Source organism: Schistocerca serialis, unplaced genomic scaffold (genome assembly GCF_023864345.2).
Source record: "Schistocerca serialis cubense isolate TAMUIC-IGC-003099 unplaced genomic scaffold, iqSchSeri2.2 HiC_scaffold_1377, whole genome shotgun sequence".
Taxonomy (NCBI): domain Eukaryota; kingdom Metazoa; phylum Arthropoda; class Insecta; order Orthoptera; family Acrididae; genus Schistocerca; species Schistocerca serialis.
In genome coordinates this window covers 131,499-155,631 of record NW_026047599.1, presented here as the reverse complement: position 1 = coordinate 155,631, position 24,133 = coordinate 131,499, and the positions used below count along the sequence as shown (strand labels likewise).

General features: G+C 51.3%; 49 non-coding genes across 49 annotated transcripts; all 49 read right to left on the bottom strand.

Moving 5' to 3' along the window:
- Nucleotides 1-67: 67 nt before the first annotated feature.
- Nucleotides 68-149, bottom strand: Trnas-cga (transfer RNA serine (anticodon CGA)). Its single transcript has one exon. It is a non-coding gene; the product is annotated as a tRNA-Ser (tRNA).
- Nucleotides 150-287: 138 nt separating this feature from the next.
- Trnak-uuu (transfer RNA lysine (anticodon UUU)) lies at nucleotides 288-360 on the bottom strand. Its single transcript has one exon. It is a non-coding gene; the product is annotated as a tRNA-Lys (tRNA).
- Nucleotides 361-714: 354 nt separating this feature from the next.
- Trnas-aga (transfer RNA serine (anticodon AGA)) lies at nucleotides 715-796 on the bottom strand. Its single transcript has one exon. It is a non-coding gene; the product is annotated as a tRNA-Ser (tRNA).
- Nucleotides 797-1,536: 740 nt separating this feature from the next.
- Nucleotides 1,537-1,618, bottom strand: Trnas-cga (transfer RNA serine (anticodon CGA)). The gene has a single exon. It is a non-coding gene; the product is annotated as a tRNA-Ser (tRNA).
- Nucleotides 1,619-1,756: 138 nt separating this feature from the next.
- Nucleotides 1,757-1,829, bottom strand: Trnak-uuu (transfer RNA lysine (anticodon UUU)). The gene has a single exon. It is a non-coding gene; the product is annotated as a tRNA-Lys (tRNA).
- A 354-nt stretch (nucleotides 1,830-2,183) lies between these two features.
- On the bottom strand, nucleotides 2,184-2,265 carry Trnas-aga (transfer RNA serine (anticodon AGA)). The gene has a single exon. It is a non-coding gene; the product is annotated as a tRNA-Ser (tRNA).
- A 740-nt stretch (nucleotides 2,266-3,005) lies between these two features.
- On the bottom strand, nucleotides 3,006-3,087 carry Trnas-cga (transfer RNA serine (anticodon CGA)). Its single transcript has one exon. It is a non-coding gene; the product is annotated as a tRNA-Ser (tRNA).
- Nucleotides 3,088-3,225: 138 nt separating this feature from the next.
- Trnak-uuu (transfer RNA lysine (anticodon UUU)) lies at nucleotides 3,226-3,298 on the bottom strand. The gene has a single exon. It is a non-coding gene; the product is annotated as a tRNA-Lys (tRNA).
- A 354-nt stretch (nucleotides 3,299-3,652) lies between these two features.
- Nucleotides 3,653-3,734, bottom strand: Trnas-aga (transfer RNA serine (anticodon AGA)). The gene has a single exon. It is a non-coding gene; the product is annotated as a tRNA-Ser (tRNA).
- Nucleotides 3,735-4,474: 740 nt separating this feature from the next.
- On the bottom strand, nucleotides 4,475-4,556 carry Trnas-cga (transfer RNA serine (anticodon CGA)). The gene has a single exon. It is a non-coding gene; the product is annotated as a tRNA-Ser (tRNA).
- A 138-nt stretch (nucleotides 4,557-4,694) lies between these two features.
- Trnak-uuu (transfer RNA lysine (anticodon UUU)) lies at nucleotides 4,695-4,767 on the bottom strand. The gene has a single exon. It is a non-coding gene; the product is annotated as a tRNA-Lys (tRNA).
- A 354-nt stretch (nucleotides 4,768-5,121) lies between these two features.
- On the bottom strand, nucleotides 5,122-5,203 carry Trnas-aga (transfer RNA serine (anticodon AGA)). The gene has a single exon. It is a non-coding gene; the product is annotated as a tRNA-Ser (tRNA).
- Nucleotides 5,204-5,943: 740 nt separating this feature from the next.
- Nucleotides 5,944-6,025, bottom strand: Trnas-cga (transfer RNA serine (anticodon CGA)). Its single transcript has one exon. It is a non-coding gene; the product is annotated as a tRNA-Ser (tRNA).
- A 138-nt stretch (nucleotides 6,026-6,163) lies between these two features.
- On the bottom strand, nucleotides 6,164-6,236 carry Trnak-uuu (transfer RNA lysine (anticodon UUU)). Its single transcript has one exon. It is a non-coding gene; the product is annotated as a tRNA-Lys (tRNA).
- Nucleotides 6,237-6,590: 354 nt separating this feature from the next.
- On the bottom strand, nucleotides 6,591-6,672 carry Trnas-aga (transfer RNA serine (anticodon AGA)). Its single transcript has one exon. It is a non-coding gene; the product is annotated as a tRNA-Ser (tRNA).
- A 740-nt stretch (nucleotides 6,673-7,412) lies between these two features.
- Nucleotides 7,413-7,494, bottom strand: Trnas-cga (transfer RNA serine (anticodon CGA)). Its single transcript has one exon. It is a non-coding gene; the product is annotated as a tRNA-Ser (tRNA).
- A 138-nt stretch (nucleotides 7,495-7,632) lies between these two features.
- Nucleotides 7,633-7,705, bottom strand: Trnak-uuu (transfer RNA lysine (anticodon UUU)). Its single transcript has one exon. It is a non-coding gene; the product is annotated as a tRNA-Lys (tRNA).
- Nucleotides 7,706-8,059: 354 nt separating this feature from the next.
- On the bottom strand, nucleotides 8,060-8,141 carry Trnas-aga (transfer RNA serine (anticodon AGA)). The gene has a single exon. It is a non-coding gene; the product is annotated as a tRNA-Ser (tRNA).
- Nucleotides 8,142-8,881: 740 nt separating this feature from the next.
- Nucleotides 8,882-8,963, bottom strand: Trnas-cga (transfer RNA serine (anticodon CGA)). The gene has a single exon. It is a non-coding gene; the product is annotated as a tRNA-Ser (tRNA).
- A 138-nt stretch (nucleotides 8,964-9,101) lies between these two features.
- Trnak-uuu (transfer RNA lysine (anticodon UUU)) lies at nucleotides 9,102-9,174 on the bottom strand. The gene has a single exon. It is a non-coding gene; the product is annotated as a tRNA-Lys (tRNA).
- A 354-nt stretch (nucleotides 9,175-9,528) lies between these two features.
- Nucleotides 9,529-9,610, bottom strand: Trnas-aga (transfer RNA serine (anticodon AGA)). Its single transcript has one exon. It is a non-coding gene; the product is annotated as a tRNA-Ser (tRNA).
- A 740-nt stretch (nucleotides 9,611-10,350) lies between these two features.
- Trnas-cga (transfer RNA serine (anticodon CGA)) lies at nucleotides 10,351-10,432 on the bottom strand. The gene has a single exon. It is a non-coding gene; the product is annotated as a tRNA-Ser (tRNA).
- Nucleotides 10,433-10,570: 138 nt separating this feature from the next.
- Trnak-uuu (transfer RNA lysine (anticodon UUU)) lies at nucleotides 10,571-10,643 on the bottom strand. Its single transcript has one exon. It is a non-coding gene; the product is annotated as a tRNA-Lys (tRNA).
- Nucleotides 10,644-10,997: 354 nt separating this feature from the next.
- Trnas-aga (transfer RNA serine (anticodon AGA)) lies at nucleotides 10,998-11,079 on the bottom strand. The gene has a single exon. It is a non-coding gene; the product is annotated as a tRNA-Ser (tRNA).
- A 740-nt stretch (nucleotides 11,080-11,819) lies between these two features.
- Nucleotides 11,820-11,901, bottom strand: Trnas-cga (transfer RNA serine (anticodon CGA)). The gene has a single exon. It is a non-coding gene; the product is annotated as a tRNA-Ser (tRNA).
- A 138-nt stretch (nucleotides 11,902-12,039) lies between these two features.
- Nucleotides 12,040-12,112, bottom strand: Trnak-uuu (transfer RNA lysine (anticodon UUU)). Its single transcript has one exon. It is a non-coding gene; the product is annotated as a tRNA-Lys (tRNA).
- Nucleotides 12,113-12,466: 354 nt separating this feature from the next.
- On the bottom strand, nucleotides 12,467-12,548 carry Trnas-aga (transfer RNA serine (anticodon AGA)). Its single transcript has one exon. It is a non-coding gene; the product is annotated as a tRNA-Ser (tRNA).
- Nucleotides 12,549-13,288: 740 nt separating this feature from the next.
- On the bottom strand, nucleotides 13,289-13,370 carry Trnas-cga (transfer RNA serine (anticodon CGA)). Its single transcript has one exon. It is a non-coding gene; the product is annotated as a tRNA-Ser (tRNA).
- A 138-nt stretch (nucleotides 13,371-13,508) lies between these two features.
- Nucleotides 13,509-13,581, bottom strand: Trnak-uuu (transfer RNA lysine (anticodon UUU)). Its single transcript has one exon. It is a non-coding gene; the product is annotated as a tRNA-Lys (tRNA).
- Nucleotides 13,582-13,935: 354 nt separating this feature from the next.
- Nucleotides 13,936-14,017, bottom strand: Trnas-aga (transfer RNA serine (anticodon AGA)). Its single transcript has one exon. It is a non-coding gene; the product is annotated as a tRNA-Ser (tRNA).
- A 740-nt stretch (nucleotides 14,018-14,757) lies between these two features.
- Nucleotides 14,758-14,839, bottom strand: Trnas-cga (transfer RNA serine (anticodon CGA)). Its single transcript has one exon. It is a non-coding gene; the product is annotated as a tRNA-Ser (tRNA).
- Nucleotides 14,840-14,977: 138 nt separating this feature from the next.
- Nucleotides 14,978-15,050, bottom strand: Trnak-uuu (transfer RNA lysine (anticodon UUU)). The gene has a single exon. It is a non-coding gene; the product is annotated as a tRNA-Lys (tRNA).
- A 354-nt stretch (nucleotides 15,051-15,404) lies between these two features.
- Nucleotides 15,405-15,486, bottom strand: Trnas-aga (transfer RNA serine (anticodon AGA)). Its single transcript has one exon. It is a non-coding gene; the product is annotated as a tRNA-Ser (tRNA).
- A 740-nt stretch (nucleotides 15,487-16,226) lies between these two features.
- Nucleotides 16,227-16,308, bottom strand: Trnas-cga (transfer RNA serine (anticodon CGA)). The gene has a single exon. It is a non-coding gene; the product is annotated as a tRNA-Ser (tRNA).
- Nucleotides 16,309-16,446: 138 nt separating this feature from the next.
- On the bottom strand, nucleotides 16,447-16,519 carry Trnak-uuu (transfer RNA lysine (anticodon UUU)). Its single transcript has one exon. It is a non-coding gene; the product is annotated as a tRNA-Lys (tRNA).
- A 354-nt stretch (nucleotides 16,520-16,873) lies between these two features.
- On the bottom strand, nucleotides 16,874-16,955 carry Trnas-aga (transfer RNA serine (anticodon AGA)). Its single transcript has one exon. It is a non-coding gene; the product is annotated as a tRNA-Ser (tRNA).
- Nucleotides 16,956-17,695: 740 nt separating this feature from the next.
- Trnas-cga (transfer RNA serine (anticodon CGA)) lies at nucleotides 17,696-17,777 on the bottom strand. The gene has a single exon. It is a non-coding gene; the product is annotated as a tRNA-Ser (tRNA).
- A 138-nt stretch (nucleotides 17,778-17,915) lies between these two features.
- Trnak-uuu (transfer RNA lysine (anticodon UUU)) lies at nucleotides 17,916-17,988 on the bottom strand. The gene has a single exon. It is a non-coding gene; the product is annotated as a tRNA-Lys (tRNA).
- A 354-nt stretch (nucleotides 17,989-18,342) lies between these two features.
- On the bottom strand, nucleotides 18,343-18,424 carry Trnas-aga (transfer RNA serine (anticodon AGA)). Its single transcript has one exon. It is a non-coding gene; the product is annotated as a tRNA-Ser (tRNA).
- Nucleotides 18,425-19,164: 740 nt separating this feature from the next.
- Trnas-cga (transfer RNA serine (anticodon CGA)) lies at nucleotides 19,165-19,246 on the bottom strand. Its single transcript has one exon. It is a non-coding gene; the product is annotated as a tRNA-Ser (tRNA).
- A 138-nt stretch (nucleotides 19,247-19,384) lies between these two features.
- On the bottom strand, nucleotides 19,385-19,457 carry Trnak-uuu (transfer RNA lysine (anticodon UUU)). The gene has a single exon. It is a non-coding gene; the product is annotated as a tRNA-Lys (tRNA).
- A 354-nt stretch (nucleotides 19,458-19,811) lies between these two features.
- On the bottom strand, nucleotides 19,812-19,893 carry Trnas-aga (transfer RNA serine (anticodon AGA)). The gene has a single exon. It is a non-coding gene; the product is annotated as a tRNA-Ser (tRNA).
- A 740-nt stretch (nucleotides 19,894-20,633) lies between these two features.
- Nucleotides 20,634-20,715, bottom strand: Trnas-cga (transfer RNA serine (anticodon CGA)). The gene has a single exon. It is a non-coding gene; the product is annotated as a tRNA-Ser (tRNA).
- A 138-nt stretch (nucleotides 20,716-20,853) lies between these two features.
- Nucleotides 20,854-20,926, bottom strand: Trnak-uuu (transfer RNA lysine (anticodon UUU)). Its single transcript has one exon. It is a non-coding gene; the product is annotated as a tRNA-Lys (tRNA).
- Nucleotides 20,927-21,280: 354 nt separating this feature from the next.
- Nucleotides 21,281-21,362, bottom strand: Trnas-aga (transfer RNA serine (anticodon AGA)). The gene has a single exon. It is a non-coding gene; the product is annotated as a tRNA-Ser (tRNA).
- A 740-nt stretch (nucleotides 21,363-22,102) lies between these two features.
- Trnas-cga (transfer RNA serine (anticodon CGA)) lies at nucleotides 22,103-22,184 on the bottom strand. The gene has a single exon. It is a non-coding gene; the product is annotated as a tRNA-Ser (tRNA).
- A 138-nt stretch (nucleotides 22,185-22,322) lies between these two features.
- On the bottom strand, nucleotides 22,323-22,395 carry Trnak-uuu (transfer RNA lysine (anticodon UUU)). The gene has a single exon. It is a non-coding gene; the product is annotated as a tRNA-Lys (tRNA).
- A 354-nt stretch (nucleotides 22,396-22,749) lies between these two features.
- On the bottom strand, nucleotides 22,750-22,831 carry Trnas-aga (transfer RNA serine (anticodon AGA)). Its single transcript has one exon. It is a non-coding gene; the product is annotated as a tRNA-Ser (tRNA).
- Nucleotides 22,832-23,571: 740 nt separating this feature from the next.
- On the bottom strand, nucleotides 23,572-23,653 carry Trnas-cga (transfer RNA serine (anticodon CGA)). Its single transcript has one exon. It is a non-coding gene; the product is annotated as a tRNA-Ser (tRNA).
- Between the last annotated feature and the right edge of the window lie 480 nt (nucleotides 23,654-24,133).

Below are 24,133 nucleotides of genomic sequence, written 5' to 3'. Positions count from 1 at the left end.
GATCCGCATTCACCCACGCATGTCACATGTGTGCGAAAATTTCTGCTCGTTTTAATGCAAAATCGCACGCAGCCGGTAGGATTCGAACCTACGCTCCCAGGGGGAATCTGATTTCGAGTCAGACGCCTTAACCACTCGGCCACGACTGCCAGTAGCGCAAGACCCTAGCAACACATGCAACTGCTACCGTTTAAAGCACTGCAGTGCCAGAAAACGGCGTAGCTGCGTTCTTTTCCGTAGTGCTTACACCGCTACTAGACGTGCGGCTACCAAAGTATTAAAATTTCCGCCCGAACAGGGACTTGAACCCTGGACCCTTAGGTTAAAAGCCTAATGCTCTACCGACTGAGCTATCCGGGCTCACATTACGTGAGCACCCCTCCCACTACGTATACTGACACATTGCCTCATGTCCTTTACTGTTGGGTAGTCGTTGCGTGGAGCTGTTACTATTTAAACGTCGTCTGACTGCTGTCTATAAACTCATTGCGCTAGGCTCGTAACAGACTATCGAAGAAAGCTGATACACGATGTAAAGTCAAATTGCAGCAGTTTGTACGTCTCATATGCTACAGCGGAGGAGCTACGTGTTTTGTCGACGCTCACTGGACAACTGTAAAATTCACAAGCGTCTCGAACGCAGGGCTTCCCATGTATTCGCTCATTTCACGGTTCCGTTGGAGATGTTCTTCACCTCTTGACACAAAAAGGAAACGCAGTCGGTAGGACTCGAACCTACGCTCCCAGAGGGAATCTGATTTCTAGTCAGACGCCTTAACCACTCGGCCACGACTGCCGGTCGCATAGCGGTGTCCCGACAAGTGCAACTGCTCCTTTACATGCAATCTGACGGCAGAACGCGACATGGCCTCACTCGTTTCTGTAGTGCTTTCGTTGCCAGCACATTAGCCGTTACGACAGTGTATTAGTTTTCGCCTGGACGGGGGCTTGAACACGGGACCTTTGGTTGAAGGTCTAGCGCTCTACCGACTGAGCTATCCGCTCCCTCAGCCGAGCGTTGTAGTACATGCTGCATGGTGTGCGAGTGACTCGCGTGTCGTAACTGCTGGCTTATGGCTCCAATGGCGACTTCACCGACTTCCCACTGACGCACCGCTGACGCTAGTTTTGTGTCGTCTTAAACGATGGACATACTTACAAGCAGCTGCGAGATCTTAAGAAAAGAAACGCTGCACCACTGCTTTTGCCGCACTCGAATGAATCGAATTGCGACTCATAGAAAGAAATGAATGCTCGCTCTGTCCTACACTTTCAAGCACATCTGCGTACTCACGAACACGGCGACGGCGCGACAAAAGGACGGGGGCGCGTTCGTGGGCGTGCGACTGATTTCTGCAGTACTAGCGTCCGTGCGAGGTGAACCGATAGGCACAACAGACAGCGGCCGTCGCGAAACAGTATTCTTAAACATAAATTTCCGTCTTGTTGAGAATGGTGTCACTGGTTTGGATCCGCATTCACCCACGCATGTCACATGTGTGCGAAAATTTCTGCTCGTTTTAATGCAAAATCGCACGCAGCCGGTAGGATTCGAACCTACGCTCCCAGGGTGAATCTGATTTCGAGTCAGACGCCTTAACCACTCGGCCACGACTGCCAGTAGCGCAAGACCCTAGCGACACATGCAACTGCTACCGTTTAAAGCACTGCAGTGCCAGGAAACGGCGTAGCTGCGTTCTTTTCCGTAGTGCTTACACCGCTACTAGACGTGCGGCTACCAAAGTATTAAAATTTCCGCCCGAACAGGGACTTGAACCCTGGACCCTTAGGTTAAAAGCCTAATGCTCTACCGACTGAGCTATCCGGGCTCACATTACGTGAGCACCCCTCCCACTACGTATACTGACACATTGCCTCATGTCCTTTACTGTTGGGTAGTCGTTGCGTGGAGCTGTTACTATTTAAACGTCGTCTGACTGCTGTCTATAAACTCATTGCGCTAGGCTCGTAACAGACTATCGAAGAAAGCTGACACACGATGTAAAGTCAAATTGCAGCAGTTTGTACGTCTCATATGCTACAGCGGAGGAGCTACGTGTTTTGTCGACGCTCACTGGACAACTGTAAAATTCGCAAGCGTCTCGAACGCAGGGCTTCCCATGTATTCGCTCATTTCACGGTTCCGTTGGAGATGTTCTTCACCTCTTGACACAAAAAACAAGCGCAGTCGGTAGGACTCGAACCTACGCTCCCACAGGGAATCTGATTTCTAATCAGACGCCTTAACCACTCGGCCACGACTGCCGGTCGCATAGCGGTGTCCCGACAAGTGCAACTGCTCCTTTACATGCAATCTGACGGCAGAACGCGACATGGCCTCACTCGTTTCTGTAGTGCTTTCGTTGCCAGCACATTAGCCGTTACGACAGTGTATTAGTTTTCGCCTGGACGGGGGCTTGAACACGGGACCTTTGGTTGAAGGTCTAGCGCTCTACCGACTGAGCTATCCGCTCCCTCAACCGAGCGTTGTAGTACATGCTGCATGGCGTGCGAGTGACTCGCGTGTCGTAACTGCTGGCTTATGGCTCCAATGGCGACTTCACCGACTTCCCACTGACGCACCGCTGACGCTAGTTTTGTGTCGTCTTAAACGATGGACATACTTACAAGCAGCTGCGAGATCTTAAGAAAAGAAACGCTGCACCACTGCTTTTGCCGCACTCGAATGAATCGAATTGCGACTCATAGAAAGAAATGAATGCTCGCTCTGTCCTACACTTTCAAGCACATCTGCGTACTCACGAACACGGCGACGGCGCGACAAAAGGACGGGGGCGCGTTCGTGGGCGTGCGACTGATTTCTGCAGTACTAGCGTCCGTGCGAGGTGAACCGATAGGCACAACAGACAGCGGCCGTCGCGAAACAGTATTCTTAAACATAAATTTCCGTCTTGTTGAGAATGGTGTCACTGGTTTGGATCCGCATTCACCCACGCATGTCACATGTGTGCGAAAATTTCTGCTCGTTTTAATGCAAAATCGCACGCAGCCGGTAGGATTCGAACCTACGCTCCCAGGGGGAATCTGATTTCGAGTCAGACGCCTTAACCACTCGGCCACGACTGCCAGTAGCGCAAGACCCTAGCGACACATGCAACTGCTACCGTTTAAAGCACTGCAGTGCCAGGAAACGGCGTAGCTGCGTTCTTTTCCGTAGTGCTTACACCGCTACTAGACGTGCGGCTACCAAAGTATTAAAATTTCCGCCCGAACAGGGACTTGAACCCTGGACCCTTAGGTTAAAAGCCTAATGCTCTACCGACTGAGCTATCCGGGCTCACATTACGTGAGCACCCCTCCCACTACGTATACTGACACATTGCCTCATGTCCTTTACTGTTGGGTAATCGTTGCGTGGAGCTGTTACTATTTAAACGTCGTCTGACTGCTGTCTATAAACTCATTGCGCTAGGCTCGTAACAGACTATCGAAGAAAGCTGACACACGATGTAAAGTCAAATTGCAGCAGTTTGTACGTCTCATATGCTACAGCGGAGGAGCTACGTGTTTTGTCGACGCTCACTGGACAACTGTAAAATTCGCAAGCGTCTCGAACGCAGGGCTTCCCATGTATTCGCTCATTTCACGGTTCCGTTGGAGATGTTCTTCACCTCTTGACACAAAAAACAAGCGCAGTCGGTAGGACTCGAACCTACGCTCCCACAGGGAATCTCATTTCTAGTCAGACGCCTTAACCACTCGGCCACGACTGCCGGTCGCATAGCGGTGTCCCGACAAGTGCAACTGCTCCTTTACATGCAATCTGACGGCAGAACGCGACATGGCCTCACTCGTTTCTGTAGTGCTTTCGTTGCCAGCACATTAGCCGTTACGACAGTGTATTAGTTTTCGCCTGGACGGGGGCTTGAACACGGGACCTTTGGTTGAAGGTCTAGCGCTCTACCGACTGAGCTATCCGCTCCCTCAGCCGAGCGTTGTAGTACATGCTGCATGGCGTGCGAGTGACTCGCGTGTCGTAACTGCTGGCTTATGGCTCCAATGGCGACTTCACCGACTTCCCACTGACGCACCGCTGACGCTAGTTTTGTGTCGTCTTAAACGATGGACATACTTACAAGCAGCTGCGAGATCTTAAGAAAAGAAACGCTGCACCACTGCTTTTGCCGCACTCGAATGAATCGAATTGCGACTCATAGAAAGAAATGAATGCTCGCTCTGTCCTACACTTTCAAGCACATCTGCGTACTCACGAACACGGCGACGGCGCGACAAAAGGACGGGGGCGCGTTCGTGGGCGTGCGACTGATTTCTGCAGTACTAGCGTCCGTGCGAGGTGAACCGATAGGCACAACAGACAGCGGCCGTCGCGAAACAGTATTCTTAAACATAAATTTCCGTCTTGTTGAGAATGGTGTCACTGGTTTGGATCCGCATTCACCCACGCATGTCACATGTGTGCGAAAATTTCTGCTCGTTTTAATGCAAAATCGCACGCAGCCGGTAGGATTCGAACCTACGCTCCCAGGGGGAATCTGATTTCGAGTCAGACGCCTTAACCACTCGGCCACGACTGCCAGTAGCGCAAGACCCTAGCGACACATGCAACTGCTACCGTTTAAAGCACTGCAGTGCCAGGAAACGGCGTAGCTGCGTTCTTTTCCGTAGTGCTTACACCGCTACTAGACGTGCGGCTACCAAAGTATTAAAATTTCCGCCCGAACAGGGACTTGAACCCTGGACCCTTAGGTTAAAAGCCTAATGCTCTACCGACTGAGCTATCCGGGCTCACATTACGTGAGCACCCCTCCCACTACGTATACTGACACATTGCCTCATGTCCTTTACTGTTGGGTAATCGTTGCGTGGAGCTGTTACTATTTAAACGTCGTCTGACTGCTGTCTATAAACTCATTGCGCTAGGCTCGTAACAGACTATCGAAGAAAGCTGACACACGATGTAAAGTCAAATTGCAGCAGTTTGTACGTCTCATATGCTACAGCGGAGGAGCTACGTGTTTTGTCGACGCTCACTGGACAACTGTAAAATTCGCAAGCGTCTCGAACGCAGGGCTTCCCATGTATTCGCTCATTTCACGGTTCCGTTGGAGATGTTCTTCACCTCTTGACACAAAAAACAAGCGCAGTCGGTAGGACTCGAACCTACGCTCCCACAGGGAATCTCATTTCTAGTCAGACGCCTTAACCACTCGGCCACGACTGCCGGTCGCATAGCGGTGTCCCGACAAGTGCAACTGCTCCTTTACATGCAATCTGACGGCAGAACGCGACATGGCCTCACTCGTTTCTGTAGTGCTTTCGTTGCCAGCACATTAGCCGTTACGACAGTGTATTAGTTTTCGCCTGGACGGGGGCTTGAACACGGGACCTTTGGTTGAAGGTCTAGCGCTCTACCGACTGAGCTATCCGCTCCCTCAGCCGAGCGTTGTAGTACATGCTGCATGGCGTGCGAGTGACTCGCGTGTCGTAACTGCTGGCTTATGGCTCCAATGGCGACTTCACCGACTTCCCACTGACGCACCGCTGACGCTAGTTTTGTGTCGTCTTAAACGATGGACATACTTACAAGCAGCTGCGAGATCTTAAGAAAAGAAACGCTGCACCACTGCTTTTGCCGCACTCGAATGAATCGAATTGCGACTCATAGAAAGAAATGAATGCTCGCTCTGTCCTACACTTTCAAGCACATCTGCGTACTCACGAACACGGCGACGGCGCGACAAAAGGACGGGGGCGCGTTCGTGGGCGTGCGACTGATTTCTGCAGTACTAGCGTCCGTGCGAGGTGAACCGATAGGCACAACAGACAGCGGCCGTCGCGAAACAGTATTCTTAAACATAAATTTCCGTCTTGTTGAGAATGGTGTCACTGGTTTGGATCCGCATTCACCCACGCATGTCACATGTGTGCGAAAATTTCTGCTCGTTTTAATGCAAAATCGCACGCAGCCGGTAGGATTCGAACCTACGCTCCCAGGGGGAATCTGATTTCGAGTCAGACGCCTTAACCACTCGGCCACGACTGCCAGTAGCGCAAGACCCTAGCGACACATGCAACTGCTACCGTTTAAAGCACTGCAGTGCCAGGAAACGGCGTAGCTGCGTTCTTTTCCGTAGTGCTTACACCGCTACTAGACGTGCGGCTACCAAAGTATTAAAATTTCCGCCCGAACAGGGACTTGAACCCTGGACCCTTAGGTTAAAAGCCTAATGCTCTACCGACTGAGCTATCCGGGCTCACATTACGTGAGCACCCCTCCCACTACGTATACTGACACATTGCCTCATGTCCTTTACTGTTGGGTAATCGTTGCGTGGAGCTGTTACTATTTAAACGTCGTCTGACTGCTGTCTATAAACTCATTGCGCTAGGCTCGTAACAGACTATCGAAGAAAGCTGACACACGATGTAAAGTCAAATTGCAGCAGTTTGTACGTCTCATATGCTACAGCGGAGGAGCTACGTGTTTTGTCGACGCTCACTGGACAACTGTAAAATTCGCAAGCGTCTCGAACGCAGGGCTTCCCATGTATTCGCTCATTTCACGGTTCCGTTGGAGATGTTCTTCACCTCTTGACACAAAAAACAAGCGCAGTCGGTAGGACTCGAACCTACGCTCCCACAGGGAATCTCATTTCTAGTCAGACGCCTTAACCACTCGGCCACGACTGCCGGTCGCATAGCGGTGTCCCGACAAGTGCAACTGCTCCTTTACATGCAATCTGACGGCAGAACGCGACATGGCCTCACTCGTTTCTGTAGTGCTTTCGTTGCCAGCACATCAGCCGTTACGACAGTGTAATAGTTTTCGCCTGGACGGGGGCTTGAACACGGGACCTTTGGTTGAAGGTCTAGCGCTCTACCGACTGAGCTATCCGGTCCCTCGGCCGAGCGTTGTAGTACATGCTGCATGGTGTGCGAGTGACTCGCGTGTCGTAATTACTGGCTAATGGCTCCAATGACGACTTCACCGACTTCCCACTGACGCACCGCTGACGCTAGTTTTGTGTCGTCTTAAACGATGGACATACTTACAAGCAGCTGCGAGATCTTAAGAAAAGAAACGCTGCACCACTGCTTTTGCCGCACTCGAATGAGTCGAATTGCGACTCATAGAAAGAAATGAATGCTCGCTCTGTCCTACACTTTCAAGCACATCTGCGTACTCACGAACACGGCGACGGCGCGACAAAAGGACGGGGGCGCGTTCGTGGGCGTGCGACTGATTTCTGCAGTACTAGCGTCCGTGCGAGGTGAACCGATAGGCACAACAGACAGCGGCCGTCGCGAAACAGTATTCTTAAACATAAATTTCCGTCTTGTTGAGAATGGTGTCACTGGTTTGGATCCGCATTCACCCACGCATGTCACATGTGTGCGAAAATTTCTGCTCGTTTTAATGCAAAATCGCACGCAGCCGGTAGGATTCGAACCTACGCTCCCAGGGGGAATCTGATTTCGAGTCAGACGCCTTAACCACTCGGCCACGACTGCCAGTAGCGCAAGACCCTAGCGACACATGCAACTGCTACCGTTTAAAGCACTGCAGTGCCAGGAAACGGCGTAGCTGCGTTCTTTTCCGTAGTGCTTACACCGCTACTAGACGTGCGGCTACCAAAGTATTAAAATTTCCGCCCGAACAGGGACTTGAACCCTGGACCCTTAGGTTAAAAGCCTAATGCTCTACCGACTGAGCTATCCGGGCTCACATTACGTGAGCACCCCTCCCACTACGTATACTGACACATTGCCTCATGTCCTTTACTGTTGGGTAATCGTTGCGTGGAGCTGTTACTATTTAAACGTCGTCTGACTGCTGTCTATAAACTCATTGCGCTAGGCTCGTAACAGACTATCGAAGAAAGCTGACACACGATGTAAAGTCAAATTGCAGCAGTTTGTACGTCTCATATGCTACAGCGGAGGAGCTACGTGTTTTGTCGACGCTCACTGGACAACTGTAAAATTCGCAAGCGTCTCGAACGCAGGGCTTCCCATGTATTCGCTCATTTCACGGTTCCGTTGGAGATGTTCTTCACCTCTTGACACAAAAAACAAGCGCAGTCGGTAGGACTCGAACCTACGCTCCCACAGGGAATCTCATTTCTAGTCAGACGCCTTAACCACTCGGCCACGACTGCCGGTCGCATAGCGGTGTCCCGACAAGTGCAACTGCTCCTTTACATGCAATCTGACGGCAGAACGCGACATGGCCTCACTCGTTTCTGTAGTGCTTTCGTTGCCAGCACATCAGCCGTTACGACAGTGTAATAGTTTTCGCCTGGACGGGGGCTTGAACACGGGACCTTTGGTTGAAGGTCTAGCGCTCTACCGACTGAGCTATCCGGTCCCTCGGCCGAGCGTTGTAGTACATGCTGCATGGTGTGCGAGTGACTCGCGTGTCGTAATTACTGGCTAATGGCTCCAATGACGACTTCACCGACTTCCCACTGACGCACCGCTGACGCTAGTTTTGTGTCGTCTTAAACGATGGACATACTTACAAGCAGCTGCGAGATCTTAAGAAAAGAAACGCTGCACCACTGCTTTTGCCGCACTCGAATGAGTCGAATTGCGACTCATAGAAAGAAATGAATGCTCGCTCTGTCCTACACTTTCAAGCACATCTGCGTACTCACGAACACGGCGACGGCGCGACAAAAGGACGGGGGCGTGTTCGTGGGCGTGCGACTGATTTCTGCAGTACTAGCGTCCGTGCGAGGTGAACGGATAGGCACAACAGACAGCGGCCGTCGCGAAACAGTATTCTTAAACATAAATTTCCGTCTTGTTGAGAATGGTGTCACTGGTTTGGATCCGCATTCACCCACGCATGTCACATGTGTGCGAAAATTTCTGCTCGTTTTAATGCAAAATCGCACGCAGCCGGTAGGATTCGAACCTACGCTCCCAGGGGGAATCTGATTTCGAGTCAGACGCCTTAACCACTCGGCCACGACTGCCAGTAGCGCAAGACCCTAGCAACACATGCAACTGCTACCGTTTAAAGCACTGCAGTGCCAGAAAACGGCGTAGCTGCGTTCTTTTCCGTAGTGCTTACACCGCTACTAGACGTGCGGCTACCAAAGTATTAAAATTTCCGCCCGAACAGGGACTTGAACCCTGGACCCTTAGGTTAAAAGCCTAATGCTCTACCGACTGAGCTATCCGGGCTCACATTACGTGAGCACCCCTCCCACTACGTATACTGACACATTGCCTCATGTCCTTTACTGTTGGGTAGTCGTTGCGTGGAGCTGTTACTATTTAAACGTCGTCTGACTGCTGTCTATAAACTCATTGCGCTAGGCTCGTAACAGACTATCGAAGAAAGCTGATACACGATGTAAAGTCAAATTGCAGCAGTTTGTACGTCTCATATGCTACAGCGGAGGAGCTACGTGTTTTGTCGACGCTCACTGGACAACTGTAAAATTCACAAGCGTCTCGAACGCAGGGCTTCCCATGTATTCGCTCATTTCACGGTTCCGTTGGAGATGTTCTTCACCTCTTGACACAAAAAGGAAACGCAGTCGGTAGGACTCGAACCTACGCTCCCAGAGGGAATCTGATTTCTAGTCAGACGCCTTAACCACTCGGCCACGACTGCCGGTCGCATAGCGGTGTCCCGACAAGTGCAACTGCTCCTTTACATGCAATCTGACGGCAGAACGCGACATGGCCTCACTCGTTTCTGTAGTGCTTTCGTTGCCAGCACATTAGCCGTTACGACAGTGTATTAGTTTTCGCCTGGACGGGGGCTTGAACACGGGACCTTTGGTTGAAGGTCTAGCGCTCTACCGACTGAGCTATCCGCTCCCTCAGCCGAGCGTTGTAGTACATGCTGCATGGTGTGCGAGTGACTCGCGTGTCGTAACTGCTGGCTTATGGCTCCAATGGCGACTTCACCGACTTCCCACTGACGCACCGCTGACGCTAGTTTTGTGTCGTCTTAAACGATGGACATACTTACAAGCAGCTGCGAGATCTTAAGAAAAGAAACGCTGCACCACTGCTTTTGCCGCACTCGAATGAATCGAATTGCGACTCATAGAAAGAAATGAATGCTCGCTCTGTCCTACACTTTCAAGCACATCTGCGTACTCACGAACACGGCGACGGCGCGACAAAAGGACGGGGGCGCGTTCGTGGGCGTGCGACTGATTTCTGCAGTACTAGCGTCCGTGCGAGGTGAACCGATAGGCACAACAGACAGCGGCCGTCGCGAAACAGTATTCTTAAACATAAATTTCCGTCTTGTTGAGAATGGTGTCACTGGTTTGGATCCGCATTCACCCACGCATGTCACATGTGTGCGAAAATTTCTGCTCGTTTTAATGCAAAATCGCACGCAGCCGGTAGGATTCGAACCTACGCTCCCAGGGTGAATCTGATTTCGAGTCAGACGCCTTAACCACTCGGCCACGACTGCCAGTAGCGCAAGACCCTAGCGACACATGCAACTGCTACCGTTTAAAGCACTGCAGTGCCAGGAAACGGCGTAGCTGCGTTCTTTTCCGTAGTGCTTACACCGCTACTAGACGTGCGGCTACCAAAGTATTAAAATTTCCGCCCGAACAGGGACTTGAACCCTGGACCCTTAGGTTAAAAGCCTAATGCTCTACCGACTGAGCTATCCGGGCTCACATTACGTGAGCACCCCTCCCACTACGTATACTGACACATTGCCTCATGTCCTTTACTGTTGGGTAGTCGTTGCGTGGAGCTGTTACTATTTAAACGTCGTCTGACTGCTGTCTATAAACTCATTGCGCTAGGCTCGTAACAGACTATCGAAGAAAGCTGACACACGATGTAAAGTCAAATTGCAGCAGTTTGTACGTCTCATATGCTACAGCGGAGGAGCTACGTGTTTTGTCGACGCTCACTGGACAACTGTAAAATTCGCAAGCGTCTCGAACGCAGGGCTTCCCATGTATTCGCTCATTTCACGGTTCCGTTGGAGATGTTCTTCACCTCTTGACACAAAAAACAAGCGCAGTCGGTAGGACTCGAACCTACGCTCCCACAGGGAATCTGATTTCTAATCAGACGCCTTAACCACTCGGCCACGACTGCCGGTCGCATAGCGGTGTCCCGACAAGTGCAACTGCTCCTTTACATGCAATCTGACGGCAGAACGCGACATGGCCTCACTCGTTTCTGTAGTGCTTTCGTTGCCAGCACATTAGCCGTTACGACAGTGTATTAGTTTTCGCCTGGACGGGGGCTTGAACACGGGACCTTTGGTTGAAGGTCTAGCGCTCTACCGACTGAGCTATCCGCTCCCTCAGCCGAGCGTTGTAGTACATGCTGCATGGTGTGCGAGTGACTCGCGTGTCGTAACTGCTGGCTTATGGCTCCAATGGCGACTTCACCGACTTCCCACTGACGCACCGCTGACGCTAGTTTTGTGTCGTCTTAAACGATGGACATACTTACAAGCAGCTGCGAGATCTTAAGAAAAGAAACGCTGCACCACTGCTTTTGCCGCACTCGAATGAATCGAATTGCGACTCATAGAAAGAAATGAATGCTCGCTCTGTCCTACACTTTCAAGCACATCTGCGTACTCACGAACACGGCGACGGCGCGACAAAAGGACGGGGGCGCGTTCGTGGGCGTGCGACTGATTTCTGCAGTACTAGCGTCCGTGCGAGGTGAACCGATAGGCACAACAGACAGCGGCCGTCGCGAAACAGTATTCTTAAACATAAATTTCCGTCTTGTTGAGAATGGTGTCACTGGTTTGGATCCGCATTCACCCACGCATGTCACATGTGTGCGAAAATTTCTGCTCGTTTTAATGCAAAATCGCACGCAGCCGGTAGGATTCGAACCTACGCTCCCAGGGTGAATCTGATTTCGAGTCAGACGCCTTAACCACTCGGCCACGACTGCCAGTAGCGCAAGACCCTAGCGACACATGCAACTGCTACCGTTTAAAGCACTGCAGTGCCAGGAAACGGCGTAGCTGCGTTCTTTTCCGTAGTGCTTACACCGCTACTAGACGTGCGGCTACCAAAGTATTAAAATTTCCGCCCGAACAGGGACTTGAACCCTGGACCCTTAGGTTAAAAGCCTAATGCTCTACCGACTGAGCTATCCGGGCTCACATTACGTGAGCACCCCTCCCACTACGTATACTGACACATTGCCTCATGTCCTTTACTGTTGGGTAGTCGTTGCGTGGAGCTGTTACTATTTAAACGTCGTCTGACTGCTGTCTATAAACTCATTGCGCTAGGCTCGTAACAGACTATCGAAGAAAGCTGACACACGATGTAAAGTCAAATTGCAGCAGTTTGTACGTCTCATATGCTACAGCGGAGGAGCTACGTGTTTTGTCGACGCTCACTGGACAACTGTAAAATTCGCAAGCGTCTCGAACGCAGGGCTTCCCATGTATTCGCTCATTTCACGGTTCCGTTGGAGATGTTCTTCACCTCTTGACACAAAAAACAAGCGCAGTCGGTAGGACTCGAACCTACGCTCCCACAGGGAATCTGATTTCTAATCAGACGCCTTAACCACTCGGCCACGACTGCCGGTCGCATAGCGGTGTCCCGACAAGTGCAACTGCTCCTTTACATGCAATCTGACGGCAGAACGCGACATGGCCTCACTCGTTTCTGTAGTGCTTTCGTTGCCAGCACATTAGCCGTTACGACAGTGTATTAGTTTTCGCCTGGACGGGGGCTTGAACACGGGACCTTTGGTTGAAGGTCTAGCGCTCTACCGACTGAGCTATCCGCTCCCTCAACCGAGCGTTGTAGTACATGCTGCATGGCGTGCGAGTGACTCGCGTGTCGTAACTGCTGGCTTATGGCTCCAATGGCGACTTCACCGACTTCCCACTGACGCACCGCTGACGCTAGTTTTGTGTCGTCTTAAACGATGGACATACTTACAAGCAGCTGCGAGATCTTAAGAAAAGAAACGCTGCACCACTGCTTTTGCCGCACTCGAATGAATCGAATTGCGACTCATAGAAAGAAATGAATGCTCGCTCTGTCCTACACTTTCAAGCACATCTGCGTACTCACGAACACGGCGACGGCGCGACAAAAGGACGGGGGCGCGTTCGTGGGCGTGCGACTGATTTCTGCAGTACTAGCGTCCGTGCGAGGTGAACCGATAGGCACAACAGACAGCGGCCGTCGCGAAACAGTATTCTTAAACATAAATTTCCGTCTTGTTGAGAATGGTGTCACTGGTTTGGATCCGCATTCACCCACGCATGTCACATGTGTGCGAAAATTTCTGCTCGTTTTAATGCAAAATCGCACGCAGCCGGTAGGATTCGAACCTACGCTCCCAGGGTGAATCTGATTTCGAGTCAGACGCCTTAACCACTCGGCCACGACTGCCAGTAGCGCAAGACCCTAGCGACACATGCAACTGCTACCGTTTAAAGCACTGCAGTGCCAGGAAACGGCGTAGCTGCGTTCTTTTCCGTAGTGCTTACACCGCTACTAGACGTGCGGCTACCAAAGTATTAAAATTTCCGCCCGAACAGGGACTTGAACCCTGGACCCTTAGGTTAAAAGCCTAATGCTCTACCGACTGAGCTATCCGGGCTCACATTACGTGAGCACCCCTCCCACTACGTATACTGACACATTGCCTCATGTCCTTTACTGTTGGGTAGTCGTTGCGTGGAGCTGTTACTATTTAAACGTCGTCTGACTGCTGTCTATAAACTCATTGCGCTAGGCTCGTAACAGACTATCGAAGAAAGCTGACACACGATGTAAAGTCAAATTGCAGCAGTTTGTACGTCTCATATGCTACAGCGGAGGAGCTACGTGTTTTGTCGACGCTCACTGGACAACTGTAAAATTCGCAAGCGTCTCGAACGCAGGGCTTCCCATGTATTCGCTCATTTCACGGTTCCGTTGGAGATGTTCTTCACCTCTTGACACAAAAAACAAGCGCAGTCGGTAGGACTCGAACCTACGCTCCCACAGGGAATCTGATTTCTAATCAGACGCCTTAACCACTCGGCCACGACTGCCGGTCGCATAGCGGTGTCCCGACAAGTGCAACTGCTCCTTTACATGCAATCTGACGGCAGAACGCGACATGGCCTCACTCGTTTCTGTAGTGCTTTCGTTGCCAGCACATTAGCCGTTACGACAGTGTATTAGTTTTCGCCTGGACGGGGGCTTGAACACGGGACCTTTGGTTGAAGGTCTAGCGCTCTACCGACTGAGCTATCCGCTCCCTCAACCGAGCGTTGTAGTACATGCTGCATGGCGTGCGAGTGACTCGCGTGTCGTAACTGCTGGCTTATGGCTCCAATGGCGACTTCACCGACTTCCCACTGACGCACCGCTGACGCTAGTTTTGTGTCGTCTTAAACGATGGACATACTTACAAGCAGCTGCGAGATCTTAAGAAAAGAAACGCTGCACCACTGCTTTTGCCGCACTCGAATGAATCGAATTGCGACTCATAGAAAGAAATGAATGCTCGCTCTGTCCTACACTTTCAAGCACATCTGCGTACTCACGAACACGGCGACGGCGCGACAAAAGGACGGGGGCGCGTTCGTGGGCGTGCGACTGATTTCTGCAGTACTAGCGTCCGTGCGAGGTGAACCGATAGGCACAACAGACAGCGGCCGTCGCGAAACAGTATTCTTAAACATAAATTTCCGTCTTGTTGAGAATGGTGTCACTGGTTTGGATCCGCATTCACCCACGCATGTCACATGTGTGCGAAAATTTCTGCTCGTTTTAATGCAAAATCGCACGCAGCCGGTAGGATTCGAACCTACGCTCCCAGGGTGAATCTGATTTCGAGTCAGACGCCTTAACCACTCGGCCACGACTGCCAGTAGCGCAAGACCCTAGCGACACATGCAACTGCTACCGTTTAAAGCACTGCAGTGCCAGGAAACGGCGTAGCTGCGTTCTTTTCCGTAGTGCTTACACCGCTACTAGACGTGCGGCTACCAAAGTATTAAAATTTCCGCCCGAACAGGGACTTGAACCCTGGACCCTTAGGTTAAAAGCCTAATGCTCTACCGACTGAGCTATCCGGGCTCACATTACGTGAGCACCCCTCCCACTACGTATACTGACACATTGCCTCATGTCCTTTACTGTTGGGTAGTCGTTGCGTGGAGCTGTTACTATTTAAACGTCGTCTGACTGCTGTCTATAAACTCATTGCGCTAGGCTCGTAACAGACTATCGAAGAAAGCTGACACACGATGTAAAGTCAAATTGCAGCAGTTTGTACGTCTCATATGCTACAGCGGAGGAGCTACGTGTTTTGTCGACGCTCACTGGACAACTGTAAAATTCGCAAGCGTCTCGAACGCAGGGCTTCCCATGTATTCGCTCATTTCACGGTTCCGTTGGAGATGTTCTTCACCTCTTGACACAAAAAACAAGCGCAGTCGGTAGGACTCGAACCTACGCTCCCACAGGGAATCTGATTTCTAATCAGACGCCTTAACCACTCGGCCACGACTGCCGGTCGCATAGCGGTGTCCCGACAAGTGCAACTGCTCCTTTACATGCAATCTGACGGCAGAACGCGACATGGCCTCACTCGTTTCTGTAGTGCTTTCGTTGCCAGCACATTAGCCGTTACGACAGTGTATTAGTTTTCGCCTGGACGGGGGCTTGAACACGGGACCTTTGGTTGAAGGTCTAGCGCTCTACCGACTGAGCTATCCGCTCCCTCAACCGAGCGTTGTAGTACATGCTGCATGGCGTGCGAGTGACTCGCGTGTCGTAACTGCTGGCTTATGGCTCCAATGGCGACTTCACCGACTTCCCACTGACGCACCGCTGACGCTAGTTTTGTGTCGTCTTAAACGATGGACATACTTACAAGCAGCTGCGAGATCTTAAGAAAAGAAACGCTGCACCACTGCTTTTGCCGCACTCGAATGAATCGAATTGCGACTCATAGAAAGAAATGAATGCTCGCTCTGTCCTACACTTTCAAGCACATCTGCGTACTCACGAACACGGCGACGGCGCGACAAAAGGACGGGGGCGCGTTCGTGGGCGTGCGACTGATTTCTGCAGTACTAGCGTCCGTGCGAGGTGAACCGATAGGCACAACAGACAGCGGCCGTCGCGAAACAGTATTCTTAAACATAAATTTCCGTCTTGTTGAGAATGGTGTCACTGGTTTGGATCCGCATTCACCCACGCATGTCACATGTGTGCGAAAATTTCTGCTCGTTTTAATGCAAAATCGCACGCAGCCGGTAGGATTCGAACCTACGCTCCCAGGGGGAATCTGATTTCGAGTCAGACGCCTTAACCACTCGGCCACGACTGCCAGTAGCGCAAGACCCTAGCGACACATGCAACTGCTACCGTTTAAAGCACTGCAGTGCCAGGAAACGGCGTAGCTGCGTTCTTTTCCGTAGTGCTTACACCGCTACTAGACGTGCGGCTACCAAAGTATTAAAATTTCCGCCCGAACAGGGACTTGAACCCTGGACCCTTAGGTTAAAAGCCTAATGCTCTACCGACTGAGCTATCCGGGCTCACATTACGTGAGCACCCCTCCCACTACGTATACTGACACATTGCCTCATGTCCTTTACTGTTGGGTAGTCGTTGCGTGGAGCTGTTACTATTTAAACGTCGTCTGACTGCTGTCTATAAACTCATTGCGCTAGGCTCGTAACAGACTATCGAAGAAAGCTGACACACGATGTAAAGTCAAATTGCAGCAGTTTGTACGTCTCATATGCTACAGCGGAGGAGCTACGTGTTTTGTCGACGCTCACTGGACAACTGTAAAATTCGCAAGCGTCTCGAACGCAGGGCTTCCCATGTATTCGCTCATTTCACGGTTCCGTTGGAGATGTTCTTCACCTCTTGACACAAAAAACAAGCGCAGTCGGTAGGACTCGAACCTACGCTCCCACAGGGAATCTGATTTCTAATCAGACGCCTTAACCACTCGGCCACGACTGCCGGTCGCATAGCGGTGTCCCGACAAGTGCAACTGCTCCTTTACATGCAATCTGACGGCAGAACGCGACATGGCCTCACTCGTTTCTGTAGTGCTTTCGTTGCCAGCACATTAGCCGTTACGACAGTGTATTAGTTTTCGCCTGGACGGGGGCTTGAACACGGGACCTTTGGTTGAAGGTCTAGCGCTCTACCGACTGAGCTATCCGCTCCCTCAACCGAGCGTTGTAGTACATGCTGCATGGCGTGCGAGTGACTCGCGTGTCGTAACTGCTGGCTTATGGCTCCAATGGCGACTTCACCGACTTCCCACTGACGCACCGCTGACGCTAGTTTTGTGTCGTCTTAAACGATGGACATACTTACAAGCAGCTGCGAGATCTTAAGAAAAGAAACGCTGCACCACTGCTTTTGCCGCACTCGAATGAATCGAATTGCGACTCATAGAAAGAAATGAATGCTCGCTCTGTCCTACACTTTCAAGCACATCTGCGTACTCACGAACACGGCGACGGCGCGACAAAAGGACGGGGGCGCGTTCGTGGGCGTGCGACTGATTTCTGCAGTACTAGCGTCCGTGCGAGGTGAACCGATAGGCACAACAGACAGCGGCCGTCGCGAAACAGTATTCTTAAACATAAATTTCCGTCTTGTTGAGAATGGTGTCACTGGTTTGGATCCGCATTCACCCACGCATGTCACATGTGTGCGAAAATTTCTGCTCGTTTTAATGCAAAATCGCACGCAGCCGGTAGGATTCGAACCTACGCTCCCAGGGTGAATCTGATTTCGAGTCAGACGCCTTAACCACTCGGCCACGACTGCCAGTAGCGCAAGACCCTAGCGACACATGCAACTGCTACCGTTTAAAGCACTGCAGTGCCAGGAAACGGCGTAGCTGCGTTCTTTTCCGTAGTGCTTACACCGCTACTAGACGTGCGGCTACCAAAGTATTAAAATTTCCGCCCGAACAGGGACTTGAACCCTGGACCCTTAGGTTAAAAGCCTAATGCTCTACCGACTGAGCTATCCGGGCTCACATTACGTGAGCACCCCTCCCACTACGTATACTGACACATTGCCTCATGTCCTTTACTGTTGGGTAGTCGTTGCGTGGAGCTGTTACTATTTAAACGTCGTCTGACTGCTGTCTATAAACTCATTGCGCTAGGCTCGTAACAGACTATCGAAGAAAGCTGACACACGATGTAAAGTCAAATTGCAGCAGTTTGTACGTCTCATATGCTACAGCGGAGGAGCTACGTGTTTTGTCGACGCTCACTGGACAACTGTAAAATTCGCAAGCGTCTCGAACGCAGGGCTTCCCATGTATTCGCTCATTTCACGGTTCCGTTGGAGATGTTCTTCACCTCTTGACACAAAAAACAAGCGCAGTCGGTAGGACTCGAACCTACGCTCCCACAGGGAATCTGATTTCTAATCAGACGCCTTAACCACTCGGCCACGACTGCCGGTCGCATAGCGGTGTCCCGACAAGTGCAACTGCTCCTTTACATGCAATCTGACGGCAGAACGCGACATGGCCTCACTCGTTTCTGTAGTGCTTTCGTTGCCAGCACATTAGCCGTTACGACAGTGTATTAGTTTTCGCCTGGACGGGGGCTTGAACACGGGACCTTTGGTTGAAGGTCTAGCGCTCTACCGACTGAGCTATCCGCTCCCTCAACCGAGCGTTGTAGTACATGCTGCATGGCGTGCGAGTGACTCGCGTGTCGTAACTGCTGGCTTATGGCTCCAATGGCGACTTCACCGACTTCCCACTGACGCACCGCTGACGCTAGTTTTGTGTCGTCTTAAACGATGGACATACTTACAAGCAGCTGCGAGATCTTAAGAAAAGAAACGCTGCACCACTGCTTTTGCCGCACTCGAATGAATCGAATTGCGACTCATAGAAAGAAATGAATGCTCGCTCTGTCCTACACTTTCAAGCACATCTGCGTACTCACGAACACGGCGACGGCGCGACAAAAGGACGGGGGCGCGTTCGTGGGCGTGCGACTGATTTCTGCAGTACTAGCGTCCGTGCGAGGTGAACCGATAGGCACAACAGACAGCGGCCGTCGCGAAACAGTATTCTTAAACATAAATTTCCGTCTTGTTGAGAATGGTGTCACTGGTTTGGATCCGCATTCACCCACGCATGTCACATGTGTGCGAAAATTTCTGCTCGTTTTAATGCAAAATCGCACGCAGCCGGTAGGATTCGAACCTACGCTCCCAGGGGGAATCTGATTTCGAGTCAGACGCCTTAACCACTCGGCCACGACTGCCAGTAGCGCAAGACCCTAGCGACACATGCAACTGCTACCGTTTAAAGCACTGCAGTGCCAGGAAACGGCGTAGCTGCGTTCTTTTCCGTAGTGCTTACACCGCTACTAGACGTGCGGCTACCAAAGTATTAAAATTTCCGCCCGAACAGGGACTTGAACCCTGGACCCTTAGGTTAAAAGCCTAATGCTCTACCGACTGAGCTATCCGGGCTCACATTACGTGAGCACCCCTCCCACTACGTATACTGACACATTGCCTCATGTCCTTTACTGTTGGGTAATCGTTGCGTGGAGCTGTTACTATTTAAACGTCGTCTGACTGCTGTCTATAAACTCATTGCGCTAGGCTCGTAACAGACTATCGAAGAAAGCTGACACACGATGTAAAGTCAAATTGCAGCAGTTTGTACGTCTCATATGCTACAGCGGAGGAGCTACGTGTTTTGTCGACGCTCACTGGACAACTGTAAAATTCGCAAGCGTCTCGAACGCAGGGCTTCCCATGTATTCGCTCATTTCACGGTTCCGTTGGAGATGTTCTTCACCTCTTGACACAAAAAACAAGCGCAGTCGGTAGGACTCGAACCTACGCTCCCACAGGGAATCTCATTTCTAGTCAGACGCCTTAACCACTCGGCCACGACTGCCGGTCGCATAGCGGTGTCCCGACAAGTGCAACTGCTCCTTTACATGCAATCTGACGGCAGAACGCGACATGGCCTCACTCGTTTCTGTAGTGCTTTCGTTGCCAGCACATTAGCCGTTACGACAGTGTATTAGTTTTCGCCTGGACGGGGGCTTGAACACGGGACCTTTGGTTGAAGGTCTAGCGCTCTACCGACTGAGCTATCCGCTCCCTCAGCCGAGCGTTGTAGTACATGCTGCATGGCGTGCGAGTGACTCGCGTGTCGTAACTGCTGGCTTATGGCTCCAATGGCGACTTCACCGACTTCCCACTGACGCACCGCTGACGCTAGTTTTGTGTCGTCTTAAACGATGGACATACTTACAAGCAGCTGCGAGATCTTAAGAAAAGAAACGCTGCACCACTGCTTTTGCCGCACTCGAATGAATCGAATTGCGACTCATAGAAAGAAATGAATGCTCGCTCTGTCCTACACTTTCAAGCACATCTGCGTACTCACGAACACGGCGACGGCGCGACAAAAGGACGGGGGCGCGTTCGTGGGCGTGCGACTGATTTCTGCAGTACTAGCGTCCGTGCGAGGTGAACCGATAGGCACAACAGACAGCGGCCGTCGCGAAACAGTATTCTTAAACATAAATTTCCGTCTTGTTGAGAATGGTGTCACTGGTTTGGATCCGCATTCACCCACGCATGTCACATGTGTGCGAAAATTTCTGCTCGTTTTAATGCAAAATCGCACGCAGCCGGTAGGATTCGAACCTACGCTCCCAGGGGGAATCTGATTTCGAGTCAGACGCCTTAACCACTCGGCCACGACTGCCAGTAGCGCAAGACCCTAGCGACACATGCAACTGCTACCGTTTAAAGCACTGCAGTGCCAGGAAACGGCGTAGCTGCGTTCTTTTCCGTAGTGCTTACACCGCTACTAGACGTGCGGCTACCAAAGTATTAAAATTTCCGCCCGAACAGGGACTTGAACCCTGGACCCTTAGGTTAAAAGCCTAATGCTCTACCGACTGAGCTATCCGGGCTCACATTACGTGAGCACCCCTCCCACTACGTATACTGACACATTGCCTCATGTCCTTTACTGTTGGGTAATCGTTGCGTGGAGCTGTTACTATTTAAACGTCGTCTGACTGCTGTCTATAAACTCATTGCGCTAGGCTCGTAACAGACTATCGAAGAAAGCTGACACACGATGTAAAGTCAAATTGCAGCAGTTTGTACGTCTCATATGCTACAGCGGAGGAGCTACGTGTTTTGTCGACGCTCACTGGACAACTGTAAAATTCGCAAGCGTCTCGAACGCAGGGCTTCCCATGTATTCGCTCATTTCACGGTTCCGTTGGAGATGTTCTTCACCTCTTGACACAAAAAACAAGCGCAGTCGGTAGGACTCGAACCTACGCTCCCACAGGGAATCTCATTTCTAGTCAGACGCCTTAACCACTCGGCCACGACTGCCGGTCGCATAGCGGTGTCCCGACAAGTGCAACTGCTCCTTTACATGCAATCTGACGGCAGAACGCGACATGGCCTCACTCGTTTCTGTAGTGCTTTCGTTGCCAGCACATTAGCCGTTACGACAGTGTATTAGTTTTCGCCTGGACGGGGGCTTGAACACGGGACCTTTGGTTGAAGGTCTAGCGCTCTACCGACTGAGCTATCCGCTCCCTCAGCCGAGCGTTGTAGTACATGCTGCATGGCGTGCGAGTGACTCGCGTGTCGTAACTGCTGGCTTATGGCTCCAATGGCGACTTCACCGACTTCCCACTGACGCACCGCTGACGCTAGTTTTGTGTCGTCTTAAACGATGGACATACTTACAAGCAGCTGCGAGATCTTAAGAAAAGAAACGCTGCACCACTGCTTTTGCCGCACTCGAATGAATCGAATTGCGACTCATAGAAAGAAATGAATGCTCGCTCTGTCCTACACTTTCAAGCACATCTGCGTACTCACGAACACGGCGACGGCGCGACAAAAGGACGGGGGCGCGTTCGTGGGCGTGCGACTGATTTCTGCAGTACTAGCGTCCGTGCGAGGTGAACCGATAGGCACAACAGACAGCGGCCGTCGCGAAACAGTATTCTTAAACATAAATTTCCGTCTTGTTGAGAATGGTGTCACTGGTTTGGATCCGCATTCACCCACGCATGTCACATGTGTGCGAAAATTTCTGCTCGTTTTAATGCAAAATCGCACGCAGCCGGTAGGATTCGAACCTACGCTCCCAGGGGGAATCTGATTTCGAGTCAGACGCCTTAACCACTCGGCCACGACTGCCAGTAGCGCAAGACCCTAGCGACACATGCAACTGCTACCGTTTAAAGCACTGCAGTGCCAGGAAACGGCGTAGCTGCGTTCTTTTCCGTAGTGCTTACACCGCTACTAGACGTGCGGCTACCAAAGTATTAAAATTTCCGCCCGAACAGGGACTTGAACCCTGGACCCTTAGGTTAAAAGCCTAATGCTCTACCGACTGAGCTATCCGGGCTCACATTACGTGAGCACCCCTCCCACTACGTATACTGACACATTGCCTCATGTCCTTTACTGTTGGGTAATCGTTGCGTGGAGCTGTTACTATTTAAACGTCGTCTGACTGCTGTCTATAAACTCATTGCGCTAGGCTCGTAACAGACTATCGAAGAAAGCTGACACACGATGTAAAGTCAAATTGCAGCAGTTTGTACGTCTCATATGCTACAGCGGAGGAGCTACGTGTTTTGTCGACGCTCACTGGACAACTGTAAAATTCGCAAGCGTCTCGAACGCAGGGCTTCCCATGTATTCGCTCATTTCACGGTTCCGTTGGAGATGTTCTTCACCTCTTGACACAAAAAACAAGCGCAGTCGGTAGGACTCGAACCTACGCTCCCACAGGGAATCTCATTTCTAGTCAGACGCCTTAACCACTCGGCCACGACTGCCGGTCGCATAGCGGTGTCCCGACAAGTGCAACTGCTCCTTTACATGCAATCTGACGGCAGAACGCGACATGGCCTCACTCGTTTCTGTAGTGCTTTCGTTGCCAGCACATTAGCCGTTACGACAGTGTATTAGTTTTCGCCTGGACGGGGGCTTGAACACGGGACCTTTGGTTGAAGGTCTAGCGCTCTACCGACTGAGCTATCCGCTCCCTCAGCCGAGCGTTGTAGTACATGCTGCATGGCGTGCGAGTGACTCGCGTGTCGTAACTGCTGGCTTATGGCTCCAATGGCGACTTCACCGACTTCCCACTGACGCACCGCTGACGCTAGTTTTGTGTCGTCTTAAACGATGGACATACTTACAAGCAGCTGCGAGATCTTAAGAAAAGAAACGCTGCACCACTGCTTTTGCCGCACTCGAATGAATCGAATTGCGACTCATAGAAAGAAATGAATGCTCGCTCTGTCCTACACTTTCAAGCACATCTGCGTACTCACGAACACGGCGACGGCGCGACAAAAGGACGGGGGCGCGTTCGTGGGCGTGCGACTGATTTCTGCAGTACTAGCGTCCGTGCGAGGTGAACCGATAGGCACAACAGACAGCGGCCGTCGCGAAACAGTATTCTTAAACATAAATTTCCGTCTTGTTGAGAATGGTGTCACTGGTTTGGATCCGCATTCACCCACGCATGTCACATGTGTGCGAAAATTTCTGCTCGTTTTAATGCAAAATCGCACGCAGCCGGTAGGATTCGAACCTACGCTCCCAGGGGGAATCTGATTTCGAGTCAGACGCCTTAACCACTCGGCCACGACTGCCAGTAGCGCAAGACCCTAGCGACACATGCAACTGCTACCGTTTAAAGCACTGCAGTGCCAGGAAACGGCGTAGCTGCGTTCTTTTCCGTAGTGCTTACACCGCTACTAGACGTGCGGCTACCAAAGTATTAAAATTTCCGCCCGAACAGGGACTTGAACCCTGGACCCTTAGTTAAAAGCCTAATGCTCTACCGACTGAGCTATCCGGGCTCACATTACGTGAGCACCCCTCCCACTACGTATACTGACACATTGCCTCATGTCCTTTACTGTTGGGTAATCGTTGCGTGGAGCTGTTACTATTTAAACGTCGTCTGACTGCTGTCTATAAACTCATTGCGCTAGGCTCGTAACAGACTATCGAAGAAAGCTGACACACGATGTAAAGTCAAATTGCAGCAGTTTGTACGTCTCATATGCTACAGCGGAGGAGCTACGTGTTTTGTCGACGCTCACTGGACAACTGTAAAATTCGCAAGC